Source organism: Cetorhinus maximus, chromosome 1, assembly GCF_964194155.1.
Source record: "Cetorhinus maximus chromosome 1, sCetMax3.hap1.1, whole genome shotgun sequence".
In the NCBI taxonomy this organism is placed as follows: Eukaryota; Metazoa; Chordata; class Chondrichthyes; order Lamniformes; family Cetorhinidae; genus Cetorhinus; species Cetorhinus maximus.
Genome location: NC_135879.1, coordinates 138218440 through 138237864, shown reverse-complemented (window position 1 = coordinate 138237864; position 19425 = coordinate 138218440).

The following is a 19425-nucleotide window of genomic DNA, read 5'->3' as shown; positions in this document are numbered from 1 at the left end:
AAATCTCTGAACAATTTACCACATGTAGGAATGAGATTTCACCTGGTGAGTTTTGGCATTGCATTAACAATGATCATATTGTTAAAAGAGTACCTACCTATTTAATCACCAGCCCTAACTTTCCACAGTGAGTTTAATGGTCAAAAATGTGCAAATACAGCAAGTTTGTAAAAATAACAAGGAGGCTAAGAGTGGGATGGCATTTCTGCAAAGCAAATGACTGAGTAGCATAAATTGACCAGCATGTGCTGGAGAATCTCAATTCATGGTGTATTCCTTAATCTCCTGAATTGGCTGGCTGATTTTCAAAGTAATACTGGCATGTATCATTAACATATCATTATTGTTCTGGCAGGATTAGATGCAACTTCTTTCAAGCATTTCTGTATGTGTGCATCTGCAAGTGTAGCTGGAGTTACAGAAGATCATTCATTCATATACATAGTGCCTCATCAGTATTTCAGGTCATCCCAAGACATTTTTAACCATTGAATTTTTTCTGAATAAAAGCAAAGGTGCCATATTTAACTCAAAATTTTAAATCTATTTCTCTTTTCCAGACCTGCTGCATATTTCCAGCACTTTCTTTTTTCATTTTGGATTACTTTTGACGGTCAATCGTTGGATTGCTTCCAGGCATGAATTTCATCATCAGCCCAATCATTGAGACAGGCAGCACACAAATATCATGCTGCCTCCTGATTTGAATGAATGTGGTGTTCAGCCAAGTGTGCCCCGCATTGCTGGCTGGTTGAACACTCAATATGGGGCCAACAGAGTGCCTAGCTAGCATGTGTTACAGCTTGCCTACATTTCTTAGTGTTATCTTTCCTCTCTTAAAGGGAAGCTGCATTAATTATAAGAAAGATACTGCTGACTGCTTGTATTGCAAATAGCTTTATGTGGAAGAATACCAAGTGGAGCAACAGCCAAGAGAGAAGTTTCCCTTGTTCTCCAATGCAGCGCTGGAGGCCTTAGTCCAGAGATCAACAGGATGAGAGAGCACAGTGGGGGCAGGAATCCCTCAGGGAATACACTGAGAAGAAAATGGGAGCAGGTGGTCAGGGAAGTCAATTCCCGAAGTCTGACCTCGGGTGCTGGAAGAAGCTCAATGGCCTCACATGAGTCATCAAGGTCAGTGAATGTATCTTCACATAACAGTTTCCACAAAGCATCCCACCAAACTATTATGCTGCATAATGTACCACACTCCAATCACACACCCAACAACAATCCCAAGAAGTCAGAACTCAGGCCTACTACTCAGATGCTCCGCCTCCAGCTATAGAAGGGACATAACCCAAACACATCGGCCCATAACTTCCAAGCTCCAGGACAGTATTACTGTGTGGTGGGGGTGGGGGGAGGGGGTGTACCCCAAAGATGCTCTGGGGAAAACCCCATCCCCAGAGGTTGCCAGGTAAGGATTGCATGGCAATTGCCTGGGAAGTTCAAACTTCAGATGGGCAATTGCCCTGCACTGGGAACCATCTGAAAATGCGATTTAAATTGCAAACTTTGGGTGGTTCCAACTGTTGTACAGCAATAGTTACCCAGAAAAAGTTAGAAGAATTAAAACCACTTCTAGTTACTGGGTAAATAATGCACTGACCTCCTCTGACCCACCACAGGACCCTGACTACCCCCCCCATTTCCCTCACTACACCCCCCGACGGGACCCCCCCACACCCACAAACATAAAATAGGACCTGCACACACCTCCCCAACACCCCCACGATACACCCAACTAGACCCCACAACCCCCATACCTCCCAGACCACCTGGCCCCGCCCCCCACCCCTAACAACCCAACACCCCGACCAACTGAACCGCACCCCCCACCCTGACAAATTACTGGAATTACTGACGTCTCACCCCATTGGAGTGGCAATGGCTCTCAGGTTAACAGCATTCGTGCCCCCACCACTGTTACTGCACCAGTATCCTTGCTGTTGCCTGACAACGAGCCAACACAGACAGCTGCTGCTCATGCTGAGATGGTACCATCTGAATCCGGGTTCTCAAGGACAATTTTCCTGCTGGTAATTTTTGGGGTGCCCAGTTGATTTTTTTTTAAGTGCCCGGCCCCTTTAATTTTTGTTTTTTTGTTTGGCTGTGTGTACGTGGTAATTTAAAGGGGCTTACCAGTGCAAGGTTTGCAGAGGAATTTTTCCTGCATCACCGAAATCCTGCTCACCCTAGAGGAAATGTTGCTCAAGGCCCTAAGCTGGTCAAGGTCATCCAGCAAGTAACCTTCCACCAGCCATACTGCAACCACTGGCATGGCACTGCACAGGAGCACAAGGCCAGGAAAAGGTACCTGCAAATTAGGCAGTATAGGGTGCACAAGGGGGTGGTAGTATAGTGGTACTGTTACTGGGCTAATGATTTTTACTAATGTATATTATACTAATGTTCCAGAGTCATGAGTTCAAATCCCACCAAGACAGCTGCGGAAATTTAGATACAAATGTATTAATAAATCTGGAATAAAAACCTAGGGTGGAATTTTCCCTTCTGGAGATGGCAGGTGGGTTTCGCAGTGTGTTTCCTGCTGGGTGATGTGGTGGGAATTCACGCCTGATTTCGCACTCCTTAGCTCATTAATTATGCATAGGCGAGTTTCTCTCCGAAGCACTTGGTGGGTCAGGTTCTGATTTGCCTGGCACTATATTTAATTGCCACCCTCATTCTCTCCAACCCAGCTTTGTGACCAACACATCTGGAAATGGCTCTGGCAAACAGGTGAGCTGCTCCGCAGTTCAGCAATGACTCCCTGGAGGTGCCCATCAATGGTGTGCAGCAACATGGGGATATTATCTACCCCAGGGATGGCACCAGGAAGCCCAGCAGCCTCCCCTCAATAGCCTGGTAGGCCATTGCAAGTGCGGTCAGCACATTGGGCATTCACCCAAGAAGCGTAATGGAGTATAGGAAGAGGTTGGATGATCTCATCTGCTCCACCAGGGTAAGTCAACATTCTCCTCACTCCAATCTCACACCCTCATTGGGGCACCATGCACTCAAAGAGTTACACTGCTCAGGAATCTCACACAATATTACTGGGGGACACATCGCTACTGATTGTCTCACGGGCACTTTAACATCCCAGCACCTCATTTATCATGCTGCACAAACTCCATCCTCACCCCTTACTGGAGTGGGCTCAGCACACACAGCAGACAAGCATGTTTCCCAGCCTCTCCCCCATCTCTTCTCATCACGTTGCATCTACTTGTCTTCATCCAGGTCAAGCTTGCCCACAATAAGAGGGAGGGCAAATGTAGTGAAGCTCACCAAAGCTCAGGCTGGTAAAAGTAGGGAAAATCCCAAGATATTCTATAAGTATATCAATGGGAAGAGGATAACCAGGGAAAGAGTAGGGCCCATAAGGGACCAAGGGGGCAATCGATGGGTGGAGCCAGATGACATCGCTAGAGTGTTGAATGAATACTTCACATCCATCTTCACCCAAGAGAATGAGCATGAAGGTATCGAACTTGGGGAGAGAGACTGCGAGGTTCTTAAGCAAATTGATATAGGGAGTAACAAGGTATTGGAGGCATTGGCAGGCTTAAAAGTGGACAAATCTCCAGGTCCAGATGATCTGTGTCCCAGACTGCTGAGGGAGGCAAGGGAGGAGATCGTAGGGGCTCTGACTCAAATTTTTAATTCCTCTCTGGCCATGGGGGAGAACAGCTAATGTGGTTCCGCTATTTAAGAAGGTTTGTAGAGATAAGCCAGGGAACTACAGGCCAGTGAATCTCGCGTCAGTGGTAGGGAAACTATTGGAGAAAATTCTGAAGGAGAGAATCTATCTCCACTTGGAGAGGCAAGGTTTGATCAGGGATAGTCAGCATGGCTTTGTAAGAGGGAGGTCATGCCTAACAAATTTGATTGAATTTTTTGAAGAGGTGACCAGGTGTGTAGATGAGGGTAGTGCAGTTGATGTTGTTTATATTGATTTCAGCAAAGCCTTTGACAAGGTCCCAAATGGGAGACTTATAAAGAAGGCAAATGCACATGGGAAACAGGGTAATTTGATAAGGTGGATTCAAAATTGGCTTAGTTGTAGGAGACAGAGGCTGATGACAGAAGGATGCTTTAGTAACTGGAAGCCAATGTCCAGTGGTGTACCACAGGGATCTGTGCTGGGTCCCCTGTTATTTGTCATTTATATAAACGATATAGATAACTATGTTAGGGGTAGGATTAGTAAGTTTGCGGATGACACAAAGATTGGCCGGGTGGTTAACAGTGAAGTTGAGTGTCTTGGGCTACAGGATGATATAGACGGGATGGTCAAATGGGCAGATAAGTGGCAGATGGAATTTAACCTTGAAAAGTGTGAGGTGATACACATTGGAAGGAGTAAAAACAAGGAAATATTCAATAAACGGCTTGACACTAGGAAGTTCTGAGGAACAAAGGGAACTTGACGTGTGTCCATAGATCTCTGAAGGCAGAGGGGCATGTTAGTGGGGTGGTGAAAAGGCATATGGGACACTTGCCTTTATCAATCGCGGCATAGATTACAAAAGTAGGGAGGTCATGTTGGAGTTGTATAGAACCTTGGTGAGGCCACAGCTGGAGTACTGTGTGCAGTTCTGGTTACCACATTATAGGAAGGACACTGGAGGGGGTGCAGAGGAGATTCACCAGGATGTTGCCTGGGATGAAACATTTAAGCTATTAAGAAAGGTTGGATAGACTTGGGTTGTTTTTGTTGGAGCAGAGAAGACTGAGGGGCGACCTGATCAAGGTGTACAAGATTATGAGGGGCATGGACAGGGTGGATAGGGAGCAGCTGTTCCCCTTAGTTGAAAGGTCAATCACAAGGGGACATAAGTTCAAGGTGAGGGTCAGGAGGTTTAGGGGGGATGTGAGGAAAAACCTTTTTACCCAGAGGGTAGTGATGGTCTGGGATGTGCTGCCTGTGAGGGTGGTGGAGACGGGTTGCCTCACATCCTTTAAAAAGTACTGGATAAGCACTTGGCACATCATAACATTCAAGGCTCTGGGCCAAGTGCTGGTAAATGGGATTAGGTAGGTAGGTCAGGTGTTTCTCATGTGTCGGTGCAGACTCGATGGGCTGAAGGGCCTCTTCTGCACTGTGAGATTCTGTGATTCTGTGAAATTCGAGGAGGATGCTGCCGACTTGTCAGGGGAGGACAGAGATCAGTCCTGTGGGCAAGGTGAAATCGGCCTCTCCCAACAAGCCAGTACGGATGACCCCTCCATGAGTTGATCACATCCTGACATTCTCAGTGAGTGACTTGCAATGTTGTATTCAGTCTGCTCCTGAATTAAATCTCACTGCTCTCTCTAACAGGCAGGTGCAGACACACATCGAGACCCAACATAAGCCCATCCCCCAGGCCACCTAAGACGAGGAAGCTGAGGATGTACTCGAAGATCGTCAATCCATTCACCTGCACCGGCCACCGGCTCAGAGACACACACTTTGGTGGGTCCTAGTTGTAGAGTAGTTTCGGGGTCATCCTCTGCCGAGCACCTCACTGACATGTCTCCACAGCGGTCAGAGGCAGCAACAGCCCAGCTCTCTGGCACTCGGAGGACTGCTGGAGATTAGGTACCGCTGAGCCTGAGTCAGATGATGAGCCTTTGAAAACTGCCATCTCATACGTGCTGGAGATGCAACGACAGGCGGTGAAAAATCAGGTAGAGTTCCAAGAAGCAGTCAACAGACTAGAGTGAGGGATGGAGGAGTCCGTCCGGGTACTGTCTTATGTCATGGGTTCGGCATGCAAGCTTCTCGCGGTCTCCATGGGAAGGGTGGCAACCACCTTCTAGATCTTGGTCCTGTAGATCCTGTCTGATTTGTGTTCAGGCTTGTACTCCATCACTATATGCACTGGTAGGATCCATCAGTGGCTAGGCAAGAGCGGGGGTGGAACACCTTGAACCCCCCTCTAGGTGTTTCTTCTCCTCAGGGAGTCAGGCAGGGACCCATGGACACCCACAAGGAGGAGGACCAGTAGATGGGCACCCAGGTCCATCTACCCAGGTGACCCAGGAGAGTCCAGCTGATCCCAATCCCATCTGCCTGTGGCCCCATCGCCTCCAGCGGTACAGGGTGCACCTTCCCCACAGTAGGAGACCCAAATCAGGCTGGGCACCTCCAGCTCCTGACCCTGTAGAGAATGGCTGCCAAAGTCATCAAAGCCAACAGGGCGTACCAGTCAGCAGGCTGCCTCCATCTCTGCTGCGGATGTCAGGGATGCACCTGGAGGCAGCAGTCGGGTAAGAAAAGTCAGGAAGCTTTGAGATCACTTCTGGGTGATGGGTGTTCAATTATTGTAAATATCATACAGCTTTGTAAATACATTGACTAAACTATTCTGATACACAGCCATTTGAAAGTGTTGTGCATATGCCTCTATGTGCCCCATATTGCAAGGGTGATCCATGCTCTCACTCAGATTTCACCTCCCTTTGTGAATCCCACATTCACGTGATGTGTAGCTCACAATTGTATGTCAGGGAGATGTCTCAAACTTTACTGAAGTGTCTACAAAATGCATTAGCAATCATACTCATCACAAGGCAGGATGGAGTTAGGCGCGCGCACCAGCCTTGGAGGGGTAGCTGTAATTGCCTCTCCAAATGAGAAGGCTACCTTCATTGTTAGTGTCAAAGTACAACCTGCAGCCATGATGCCTTCTCCAACCACGCATGCATCTCAGTGTCCGCAAAAAGCTTCTCATGATGGTGGCGACCATTACATCAAGTATCTTTGGTCAGCATTGTGCTGTTGTGTCAACTCACAATTCCCAGAGTGCACCGGTGGATGGTTTGCTGCTGACCTTTCCAATGAACAGGGCCTGGTAAATCATGAAGTTTGAAGGTGCAAGGCCGAATGCTGAGATTGCTCTCCATGTCACCAGTTGTAAAGGCCTTTCAGTCCACAGGCATGGCAGTAAGGAACAGAAGGAATGTGAATGTGTCCCATTGCCAGCACCTTATTCCTCCTAGATTCTTGTGGCTATCAGTGTGTCATGGGCACATCTTCCCTTTGTGCTTCTTCCAGGGCATCCTCATGTGGAAGCAGACCCTCATCTCCCACTTCATGTTCCTGTCCATCCTGCTCTTCATCAGCTGAGGAGCTCTCAGCCTCCCCCATGTCTCCGTCTAGCAAGGGATCCCCCATTTGAAGTGCCGGGTTGAGAAGGGTGCAACACACCATGATGATGCAGGACACCATCTATGGAGAGTACTGAAGAGACCCACCCGAGCACTCCATGCATCAGAAGCGCATTTTCAGGATGTCAATGGTTTGCTCGATACTGGATCATGTTACCCCTATGCACCTTTTATCTCTCCTCCGAGTGACTCAGAGGACGATGCATGGGTGTCATGAGCCATTGTTTGAGCGGGTACCCCCTATCCCCAAGCAGCCATCCATGTATTTGCTGAGACCCTTCAAATATGTGAGGCACCTGGGAGTGAGTCAGCATGTATGAGTCATGGCAACTCCCAGGGTACCTAGCACAAATGTGCATGATGCTTCTGATGATCGCACACTGTTGAACGTTCAGGGAGTGGAACCCTTTCCTGTTAATGAACATCAGGGGCTGCTGCCAAGAAGCTCTTAATGCCACATGTGTGCAATCGATTGCACCCTGTACCCTAGGGAAGCCTGAGATATCTGCAAACTCCCAAAATCTAGCAGCCTGTCTATCTTCATCGAGTGTGAAGTTCTCATAATGATGAGCCTTACGATAGAGGGCATCTGTCACCTCCTTGATACATTTATGTGTTCAGGACTGTGAAATTCCATATAGGTCCCCTGTGGATCCTTGGAATGCTCTGCAGGCAAGAAAATTGAGAGCAGCGGTGACCTTGAGGGGATGTCCTCCCAGTCCATGGGGCGTTAGATCCTCCTGCAGAATGTGGCAGATGTGCTCTCCTGACAAGCACAGGCATGTACAGCATTGCCTGACGGTCATCTCCAGAAAGGGGACTCTTCTTCGGTAGGCCCTTGGTTGCGCGGGTCACCCTTGGGGTGGGTCTAAATACCTCATCCTCTGGTTGTTGCCGGGGCTCCCCTGGACTACGAACCTCAGGCCGGGCCTCTTCTCAAAGCTGGGCTAGGTGGGGTCGGGGCCTTCTACTCCTCCTTAGTTGGATCAGTTCCATCAATAAGGCCACATTGACCACAGGTTGCTTATTCAACCCTCCTTCTTCCTAGTGTTAGAACATGGCAGGTGGTATTTGCCAGGCTGACCAAATCCTTGAGGGAAACTCAGTCACGCTATCACAACAATTTTGCAATTTGTATTTATCACGAGAAGGCTAGTGCACTGAAGTCAGAAGTAGTGGGTCCATGCCACCTTTAGAGATTTTAAAGGTTAAATTAAAATATTTATTAAACAAAAGAAGAAAAAACTTTAACACACACAAGATTACAGTTACACAGTTATAAAAGTTCCCAAAATTTCTACTTAGCCAGACTCCCAACTACACACCCCTTTTAAGACAACAATCCAAATAGATTCTGAATTTATAAAGTCATCCAGCAACGTTATTGCAAGCACCCACTGTCCAAAGGTTTTTAACACAACTTTGGTTACTGGAACAGCAAACTTCTTCAGAGTGCCTAGAGGCTTTTCCCCCCAAGTCTGTTTCACACAGGCCAGGATTTTCCCGTTGGCATGTAAAGTGATGCAAGGTGATGTCGGGCGAACATCCCGGCGCCATCGCGATATTTCGGAAGGCGGGCACGCTATAAGTTCAGATGCGTGCCCGCCATCAATTAATGGGCCAGTTAAGGACCTTGAGGCAGCAATTGATCTCGATTTTTCACAGCCCATGCGATCGTAAGGATGTCGCATGGGCGCAACGGGCAGACGGGTAGGAGACATTTCGATAAATCTCACCCATGGGTGGGATAAGAGGGGTAACTGGGGATGCGAATGTGATGTTTGAGGTATTTAAGTGTGAAAGTAACTTATACTTGCCTGAATGAGCAGGAAGCCTTCAAAACTCAAACCAGCTGCTACGACAGGAGTAAAAGCCTTGGTCAGGTCTCTACAATTGCAATCATTTCTGGGGCCTGCAGCTTCCAGAAAGCTTTCCCTTAGCCTGGGAGTGGGAGTTGTGCTATCCACTGAGGAGGAAGGGAGGGCCAGAAGGGTGAGGAGGCCAGGAGTCCACATTCAGCCTCTAGGGGAGCTACCTTTGGGAGGAGAGGCGCAGGTACAACGGGCGCAGGACCAGCAGGAAGTCCAAGGCAGAAGGGGCTGCCGAAGATGCCAACATCCTGTTGCCAGGGTTTACAGGCGGCGAAGCAGCTGCCTCAATATGTCTGAGGTGCAGTGCCAAAGGAGGGTCCATCACTCAAGTCACCTCCATCTGTCAGATGATAGGCCCTGAGATCTTCGCAAACTGTGTGGGTGGGACCCCATGCCAATGGCTCTAAAGGTCACAGCTGCCCTCAACTTCTATGCCTCCGGCTCATTCCAGGGGCCGATGTGTGATCTTTGTGGTGTCTCCCAATCAGCCGTCCACATTTGTGTCAAACAGGTGACAGACGCTCTATTCAGACTTGTATTGACTTTCATCCAGTACCGCTGGGACGAAGCCAGCCAGACACAGCGAGCCAGAGGCTTCGCGGCCATTGCTGGCTTCCCCCGCGTCCAGGGTGCAATAGACGCACACATGTGGCCATCAAGGCGCCAGCAGGTGAGCCCGGTGCCTTCGTCAACAGGAAGGGCTTCCACTCCATGAACCTGCAGATAGTGTGTGATCACAGGATGCTGATTCTACAAGTCTGTGCAAGGTACCCAGGCAGCTCCCATGATGCTTACATACTCAGACACTCCCAGGTGCCGAGGCTCTTCAGTGCTCGAGCCTGGCTTGATGGATGGCTGCTGGGTGACAAGGGCTATCCCCTGTGAAGGTGGCTCATGACGCCTCTCCCCCATCCAAGAACAGAAGCCGAGCAGTGGTACAATAGGAGCCACTTCTCCACAAGGGCTGTGGTGGAGAGAACCATCGGTCTTCTTAAGATGCGCTTCCGATGCCTGGACCACTCAGGGGGCGCACTCCAGTACCCCCCAGATCGTGTGTCGCTGATAGTGGTTGCATGCTGCGCTCTCCACAATCTGGCGCTGGAAAGGGGGCTACACAGTGGACGAGGAAGATGTAGACGCTGTTGCTCCGGATGCACACGATGAGTCCAGCAGTGAGTCCGAGGATGAGCACACACAGGAGAACACTGAGGGGATGGGCGCTGACCCGGGCAAATTCCAGGGAGGCAGGGGCACCCGAGAGGCTTTTATGCAAAGAACCTTCAGCTAGCCCACCACAGATGGACCTTCAACACACACCAGGGCTGCAGGCTCCACACTCGATACCTGAGTGCTAACTCAGCCTGGATAATAACATTAGCTAAGGCCCTTGTCAATAAAGCTCAATGTCAAGCAACTCACTCATAACATCATAGCTTCTCATACACATGCAGAAGTAAGGAATCACCCTGAGGCATGGCAACATGTCAAAATTTATTGAGCGAACAAAAGTAAATTCATAAAGCAAAACAAAAACGGTGTTGGACATCACACCGAGTCTTCAACTAAGTACTATGGGCCAACATAAAAACACTAGTGAGAAACCCGTGGTGTGCCTAAGGTGCCTTAAATTTACAGTTACGGGTGCTACGTCTTGGTGCTGTCCCCTCACTGGCACTGCGCTGTCCTGTTGGCCTCAATAACCTTGTTGGACGTCCTCTAGCCTGTGGAGCATTTGATGGCCCCGCCTGGGAGGGAGCGGCCAGTTCCACAGTTGGCTTCTCCTCAGTTGCCACAGCCTCATCGGATGCCATGGTCACTGGCAGAGGGACGGAGGAGCTGCTGCCCTCATCCAGAGCGCCCTGAGAGGAGCCCGCAGAGATGACAGGCAGCTGCCATGCCGACGTGATTTTACTTTGGATCTCCCTGCTCACCGTAGATAGATGGGCACTGAGCTCAGCGGGATACTTGGTGCCCAAACCATCTCCCACACTGGAACTGACCAGCTGTGGCCAATGGCACTGTGAGGGCTTGCAGGTCCGAGTGCAACCCCAGGAGGCCCTGATTGGTCTCCTGGAGGAACTTCTCCATGAGAGTTGCCGCTCTCTCCATGAAGGAAGCATGGTGCTCAGCCATAAGGCTCATTGCATCGGTGATGCTCCGCGTGGACTCCTCCAGCACGGGCACCATGCCACACATAGCCTCATGTATCTCTACCAGATCGTCCCACATACCCTGCTGCACTTCCAGCATTCGCTGCCTCACGGACGACTCCAGAGGCACATCATCAGCCATCGACTGAGCAAGTACCTGGTCCCCTGCAGTCCTCTGACTGCCAGCGCCCTGTGCATTCCCTGTCTCTGCCCGAACCTCAAGTGAGTGTGAAGTGCCCTCACTGCCGTGACCCGGGACACTAGCCAAAGATCTAATTCCCACCGAGGTGCTAGTATCTGCGCTGGTGCCTGCCTGGCTGAGATGGTGTGATGCTGGTGAGCGCATTTGCTCGGGGGCTTCAGGGGTGAGAGGTGGGCCCTCTGCCTCCTCCTCCCGGCCCTGCTCCGGTGATGCTGAAAGGAAGAAAAAGGACATTTGATTAGTTACAGTGCAGAGACAATGTCAACTTGCATGCCGGATCATTATGTGTTCATCCTTCCATAATCAATGGTAAATTCATGTTGCTAACGTCAGTCATGGAGCATTCAGCAGTGCCATGGCTTCTGTGACACACATGGTGACCTGAGTGCTCGCCAAATATACCTCCCCGTGTTACCCCAGCCTCACCGCTACTGGTGGACCTGGGGGCATGGCACCTCTCCAGATCCACGGCCTGCTGCTCGAAAGCTGTTAGGATGGCCAACTGGGCCTGCCCTCCACCAGTCCACATTCGTTCAGACACATTGTGCCCTGAAAAGGAGAGAGGAGCATTGATTAGTCCAGCCTGCACCTGAATTCCCATCGCATCCCTGCCAACCCAGCCGGAGTGGGACATTGCAGGACTCCAGTTCTTTGTGACCCCGCAGCTGCTGCGCACTCACCCAAACAAGCCAGGGCTGACCCCACCCCATTGCCCAAATATGCCTCCTTCACATGTGGCACCACAAGGTGTCACTTTGCTAAGCAAGGAGGCTAGAAGCTCCCCTCCCAGCATGTTAGCACCCTGACTTTGACATACTTCCCAGTTCCAGCTCTCTGCCTAGGTGCAGACCCTTGACTTTCAACCTCATTCTATACTCTGGGTGTCGGTGTCACACATGCTGCGGATGCAGAACTCATCCTAGCTCAACCCTCTCAGGCTGTCACACCCAGCAAGGGATCCATGCTGTGAGGGATTTTTTAATGTTACTGTACTCAGAGTTGGTGGGGGTGTTGGGGGGGGTGGCGGGAGGTGGTTTGGGGGAAAGGGTGACGGTTGCATTAAGTGACTTGAGGCAACATGGTATTCACCCTTCCCAAGACCAGGGCATCAATGAATCTTTTGCGGCACTGGACCCATGTGCGCCACACCACATCATGGGAGCTGACACTCTTGGCCACCTCCTCCCAGGCACGTTTGGTCAGGTGGGGGGTCCTCTGCCTCCCGTCCCTCAGAAGAAGGACCTCCCACTGCACTGCCACCTCCTCCAGGAGGGCAGCTAGGCACTCATCAGAAAAACGAGGGGCACACTGCCCCGCTGGCCTACCCTCTGGCCTGGCCTGCCCCGTTGGCCTACCATCCAGCCTGGTCTGCCCTGATGGCCTACCTCCGGACATACATCACCAACATTGCCCCTCTGCAGAGCCCTTCGCCCAGCCATTGCGAGCAGCCTTTCCAAGGCTGCCAGGCTTTCCTTTATACAGGCTGCCAGGTCGCCATTGGACCCAGTGGGCTGAGTACGCCCGCCCACTCCCGCTATGCACGGGACTCGTGAACTACGCTGGGCAGGCCTTAACTGGCCCGCCTGCATAAAATGGTTGTGCAGACCTGATTGCAGGCGGCGATCGGGTCCGCGTGCGCCTGCCCGCGCCCACTCCCATCTGGCCCACCCGACATGGGGAAAATTTTCCCCACAGTTACCTTTCCAGATCTCACATGATCACATCTCACACAGCCTTCCATCCTTCTTTAAATATAATTTCTCCTTCTTTGATTTGTAAATTCCATTTTTTTTAACTTGCCTTTAGAAGTTACTTTTCCCAGAATATAAAAGTCTTTCATGTTCTCATTATGGCCAGCACTCTTGGCAAAAATCAATGTAATAACCTTACTTTAAATTTATCTAGCCAGCTGTAAACATTTTCCATGTACCTTTGAAAATCAAACACTTCTCCACTTATCTAAAAATGCAATGTTCATTCACATTCTCTGCTGAGAACTCACCCTAGTTTACTCATCTCCATTTCAAATGCCTGGTTTACCCTAACTCCTTTGATAGTTTAAATCTTGCATTCTAATTGTCTCTAGTTTAATTAAATTAGCGACACACACAGAAACATAAGCCTGCTTTAACACATCCCACAGTAATATTAGGAAAAAATATGATAGTTCCTTGACACTGGGGATTGATAGATGCAAGGGATTATTGGGTAGATATAGTAGGCCTTCCACTCGCACACGGAAAGACAGTGTGATAATCCAGAGCTGCATCTACGCTAATAGATTTTCACTGATGCAGCCTTGCCACTGAGGCACAAACTTACATATGTAAATGCTCACAATGCCAACCCTGACACTTTACATCTCAAACCCATAGAACTTGTGAGAGCTTTGGATATATTATGAAATGTGTGCCTTTACTAAAGGTACCCCTGCAATCTTTTATCTTTTATGCTGATCAACCTTAACTTGCACTTCATCAATGATTGGATACTCTTTGGTCTGTGATCCATACCAATTGGATAAAGCACATTAGAGGCTTTCATTGGTGATCTGGCACATGTGCAGCAGCTGTGCTTCCTATATAGTTGCCCTTATTTACATTCTCACATACCTCTCTTTTGAAACCCAAATGGAGTGGCTGCACTGTGAAGCCAATGAATCCTGCAGTCTCTCTTTAAAGTTTATAAAAGGCAATGGCTCTAACAGAACCTTTCCAAGGAAATCTTCCTTTTTTTTTCCTCAGCTCTGACTCCATTTCAATGTTTTGAATTCAAGCAGATTGAGGTTGCCTCCTGAAATGGATCCCGAGTACAGGCCTGGGCTCCGCACACACTGGGCAAAGTTTTACGCCTTGCAGCCATGCATGCATCCCACCCAATCGGGCGTAAGATAGCATGAAAAGACGTTGGGCAAGCGTCCTGAAGTCATCCTGCATGTGCGCAATCTTCATGTCGGTGGGCGCACACGGGAGACTGAGCCACACTAGCCATCAATTAAGAGGCCACTTAAGGCCATTAAAAACCCAATAGAAGCCAATTTTACATTGCCCATGTGATTTAGCGCTTGTTGCACAGGCAAAATGGGCAGATGGGCAACCCACATTTTGCAAAACTTCCTCCAAAGGCAGGATAAAAAGGTTCCGCAGCTTTGCCAGTGTGAGTAGTGAGGAGTTTAGGAGATCGTTTGCTGCTGGTTGCTTATTTGAACTTGACAGCTTAATCTCCATTCTGAATTTCATTCTTAGCATTTCTAGGCTTCATTTCAGGATTCATTGGTGTCCCCAAGGCCCCCGGAGAATTTTGACTGTGGACCCTTCCAGGTATCAAACAGCCTTCTGTAACCCTGGTAATGGGGATTGTGGTATCTGCTGGTGGAACCCCCTCCTCTGAGGAAGAGAGGGCCAGAAGGGATAGGAGACCAGGTGTTCTAATGCAGCTTCCAGTGGAGGGACCTGTGGGAGGAGAGATGCAGGTACAAGGGGCGCAGGGCCAGCAGGTAGTCAAGGTGAAAGGGGCCACAGAAGATGTCACTATCCTGCTGCCAGGGTTTACAGGTGGCGATGCAGCTACCTCAATATGTCTGAGGTGCAATGCCAAAGGAGGCTGCGCCTTGCCAGGGAGACCATGACCTCTATTTGTCAGATGATTGGGCCTGAGTTCACTTGCAATTGTGTGGGTGGAAACACCAGGCCAGTGGCTCTGAAGGTCACAATAGCCCTCAACTTCTATGCCTCCAGCTCTTTCCAGGGATCAGTAGGGGATCTTTATGGAGTCTCCCAATCAGTTGTCCACAGTTGTGTCAAGCTGGTGGTTGTAGTAATTGTGGTTTTATTTTGTGTGAAACGTACCTATAAGAATAATACTTGTTAGGCAACATCACATGATTTGTAGTAACCAATAGGAGAGTAGTGCGGGTTACCTCAGCAGCCAGCATAGAGATAGAGTTGGAGTTGAAAGCACACATGTAGTTGCTGCTGAGTATATTGTAAATAAACTTAAAGTTTCCATCCAAAAAGTGTCTGCTGCTCAACTCTTTCATTAATAGTACAACTCGGCCACCCTACAACAAACTGGCAACCAGGGTAAAACAGGATTGAACAGAAGCAATCAAGTTAAAAAGAAATCGGCACTGTACCTCGCCCAGTGATTATAAGTAGCAAGCTCTGTTAGAATTGAAGAAGTTATCCCCGCTCAAAATACTAAAATTTGGGAGAGTTAATCCTTTTGAAACAGCCACAGATGATTGGTCTCCATACATAGAATGCCTCATGTCCTTTTTTCAAGTGAACAAGATTGCGGGGGAAGAGAAGAGGCGAGTGATCCTCTTACGTACTTGTGGGAGCAAAACCTACGGTCTGTTTCAAAGTTTGATGGCACCTAGTGCCCCAGACTCAAAGAATTTCGATTAATTGGTGGACCTTGTGAAGGGTCATTTTCAACCAAAGCCCTCAATCATGATGCGAAGGTTCAGGTTTAATTCGCGAAATTGAGCCCCAACTGAGACAATTGCATGCTATTTGGCAAATTTGAAGCAGCTTATGGAGCATTTTGAGTTCGGTATGATTCTGAACGACATGTGCAGAGATCATTTAGTGTGTAGTGTGAAAGAGGACCCTATTCAGAAAAGGTTATTGTCTGAAGTGAATTTGGATTTCAAGAAGGCGCTAGAGATAGCGTTGGCCATGGAAAGTGCAGTAAGAGATTCAACAGCAATACAGGGTGCGCAATATGGTGCCGTCCTCCACACCGGGTGGAAAACCTCAGCCGAAAGTGGTGCGAAAACGTGAGACTCCATCGAGAAGCGGGAAATAGCCCTGCTAGCCGAAGAATTAAAAAAAATAAGTTAGCAGCAAAATTAAAGAATAATTTTAATAGAGGTGGAAACAATCAGTCTTGTAGCGATTGGCAGTTTAAAAAAATCAAATGCTACTATTGTCACAGAAATGGACGTACGATGAGGCAATGCAAGGAAAGACTCAAGCAGGCTTGTAAACAAAAAAAGAAGCCCAATGAAATCTACAATGTAGAAGAGCCTGAAACAATAAATTCAAACATTTACTCATTATTTAACCTTAAAGTTGGAAAGACCGAACAAATATTTGCCACAGTGAAAGTAAATGGCAAATCTGTTAGAACAGAAGTGGGCACAGAAGCTTCCACTAAAGTAATTGGGGAACATACCTTCAGATATCTGAATAATGGTGAACATCAATTAAGTTTAGAAGAAATAGCCTCCAAGCTCTAAACATATATGGGCGAAAACATTCAAGTAAAAGGTATAAGCACAGTAACTGTCCATTATGGAAGCAAATCGGCAAAGCTACCCTTGATGGTGGTAGCAGGTAAAGGGCCAAGCCTCCTGGGGCGAAATTGGTTAAAGGATGGTTAAAGTTAGAATGGTCTTAAATTTTCCAGTTGAGAACAAGTGGGCTACCAGAGCTACTTAGAAAGTATGCCGCTGTCATCAAGGACAAAATAGGAAAAACCCAGGTTCTGCAGGCCAAGATTCATGTTGATCCGGAAGCAACCCCTCGCTTCATGAAGGTGAGACCGATGCCATATGCCTTGCAAAGAAAGTCAACATTGAACTAAACAGATTAGGGCAACTGGGTGTTATACAACCTGTTCAGTTCTCAGAATGGGCAGCACCCAAAGTCTCCATCCTTAATCCCGACCAAAGCGTCTGAATTTGTGGAGACTACAAACTTACAGTTAATAAAGTAGCTAAGCTAGACAGGCACCCCATTCCAAAAATCAAAGGCCTGTATGCCAAGCTGGTAGGAGGGACAATGCACACAAAGCTTAACATGAGTCATGCTTAACAACAATTAGAGTTGGACAATACCTCCTGGGAATTTGTCACAATTAATACCCACAAAGAGTTGTGCCAATATACACAATTGCCCTTCCTTCCTGTGTCTCCTCTGCTGGTGCCATCTTTTAGAGAACAATGGAAAGCTTACTGCCGGGACTGCCCCAGGTTGTAGTCTATTTAGACGATGTATTGGTGACTGGATTCACTGAAAAAGGGCATTTGGCAAACTTAAAGGAAGTTTTAAATAGTTTCTTGCAAGCTGGAGTGTGTTTAAAAAAGGAAAAGTGCATGTTCCAAGGGAGGGATGTAATCTGGTTGCTTCATCGGGTAGATTCATAAGGCCACCACCTGGCTGAGGAGAAATTGAGAGCCATAAGAGAGGCATCAGTGCCATAGAACACCTCAGAGATCAAATCATTCCTAGGAATGATCAATTATTATGGCCATTTCTTACCCAAGTTGCCTACTGTGCTGGCCCCCCCCCTGCATTCTCTACCCAAAAAGAACAAACGTTGGTCTTGGGAGGCACCCCAGAAAGAAGCTTTCAAAAAGGTGAAACAATTGTTGCACTCGTCCAATCTATTAATGTATTATAACCAGATGAAAGAATTGGTGCTGACATGTGATGCATCTCTCAATGGAGTGGGAGCAGTGCTCTCCCATTGGACGGACGACCACATGGAACGGCCAATAGGTTACATATCAAGAATGCTTACCACAGCAGAAAAGGGAGAGTCACAGATAGAAGAAGAAGGCCTGTCCATCATTTCTGTATCAAGAAATGTCACCAGTACGTACAGGACTGTCATTTCACAATCATTTCAGACCACAAGCCATTGCTAGGATTATTTAGTGAGGACAAGGCTATAGCACACAGCTACCACACAGGTGGCCGGGGATGGATAGCAAAATAGAGTTTTTGGTAAAGCACTGTGTACAATGTCAGCAACTGCAAAAGTTGCCAGTGACAGCTCCATTATACCCATGAGAGTGGCCAGGTAGACCCTGGGTGCGGTTACACATTGGCTACATTGGACCTTCGCTGCGAACAATATTTCTGCTCATTGTCGATGCCCATTCAAAATGGTTGGACATATATGAGGTGAAGTCACCAACGTCGGCTGCTACAATTGAGAAACTATGTCAGAATTTTGCCATTCACGGAATACCAGGTTTCTGATAACGGACACAGAAGTTACGAGTGCTGAGTTTCAACGGTTTATCAGCCTCAACGGTATCACTCACGTGAACACTGCGACGTACCACCCTTCCTCAAACGGACTGACCAAAAGAGCGGTTCAAATGTTCAAGGCAGGCATGAGAAAACTAACTGGCAATTTCTTGGCAAAGAAGCTAGCATGCTTTCTTTTTCATTACAGAACTACCCTTCACACAACAACAGGTGTCACACCTACGGAATTATTGTTGAAATGCTGTCTCAGGATGGGATTGAGCTTAATAATGGTGAATTTAGAGGGGAAGGTGGAAAGGAGCCAGGGAAGACACAAAACTAGACACAACTGTCATAGTCACGAGAGGAAATTTCCCATGGGAGAGCCAGTATACGTGAAAAACTTAGGGAAGGACCAAAGTGGTTAACGGGTGAAATAAGTCTAGTGACTGGACCCCTATCTTGTGGATGTGGAAGGCCGGATCATCCATAAAAATTTGAGCCATTTAAGGAAGAGAGAGACAAATCACCAAGATTATGATTCCACCAGTGATCATGACCGGGTCTGTGTTTCCTGTTGAGAATATTCAACTGAGGGCTGACATGTCTGATGTTGCTATAAGAGTTGAGGATACGGAACTGCAAGTGCTCACTGAAGCACCTGATGTTCAGGCAACTCCGGAAAAAGAGGTTCCTGATAAAGAATCTGAATTTCTGGAGCTGCGACGCTCCACACGTACCAGAAAACACCTGAAAGACTGAATATGTAAGTTCTTTACCCAGTGTAAATATTGGGCAAGATTTTGCCGTTGGCGGGATTGCTCAGCGGTGGTGGGTGGGAAGCCGGCCGCCACCCGCGATTGGCTCCTCATCGCCAATGTTTTTTCATGCTCCCTTTTTGCTCTCCTAATTTCCTTTTTAAGTTCCCCCCTACACATTCTATACTCCTCTTGGGCTTCCGCTGTTTTGAGCCCTTAGTATCTGCCATAAGCTTCCCTTTTTCGCTTTATCCAACCCTGTATATCCCTTGACATCCAGGGTTCCCCGGATTT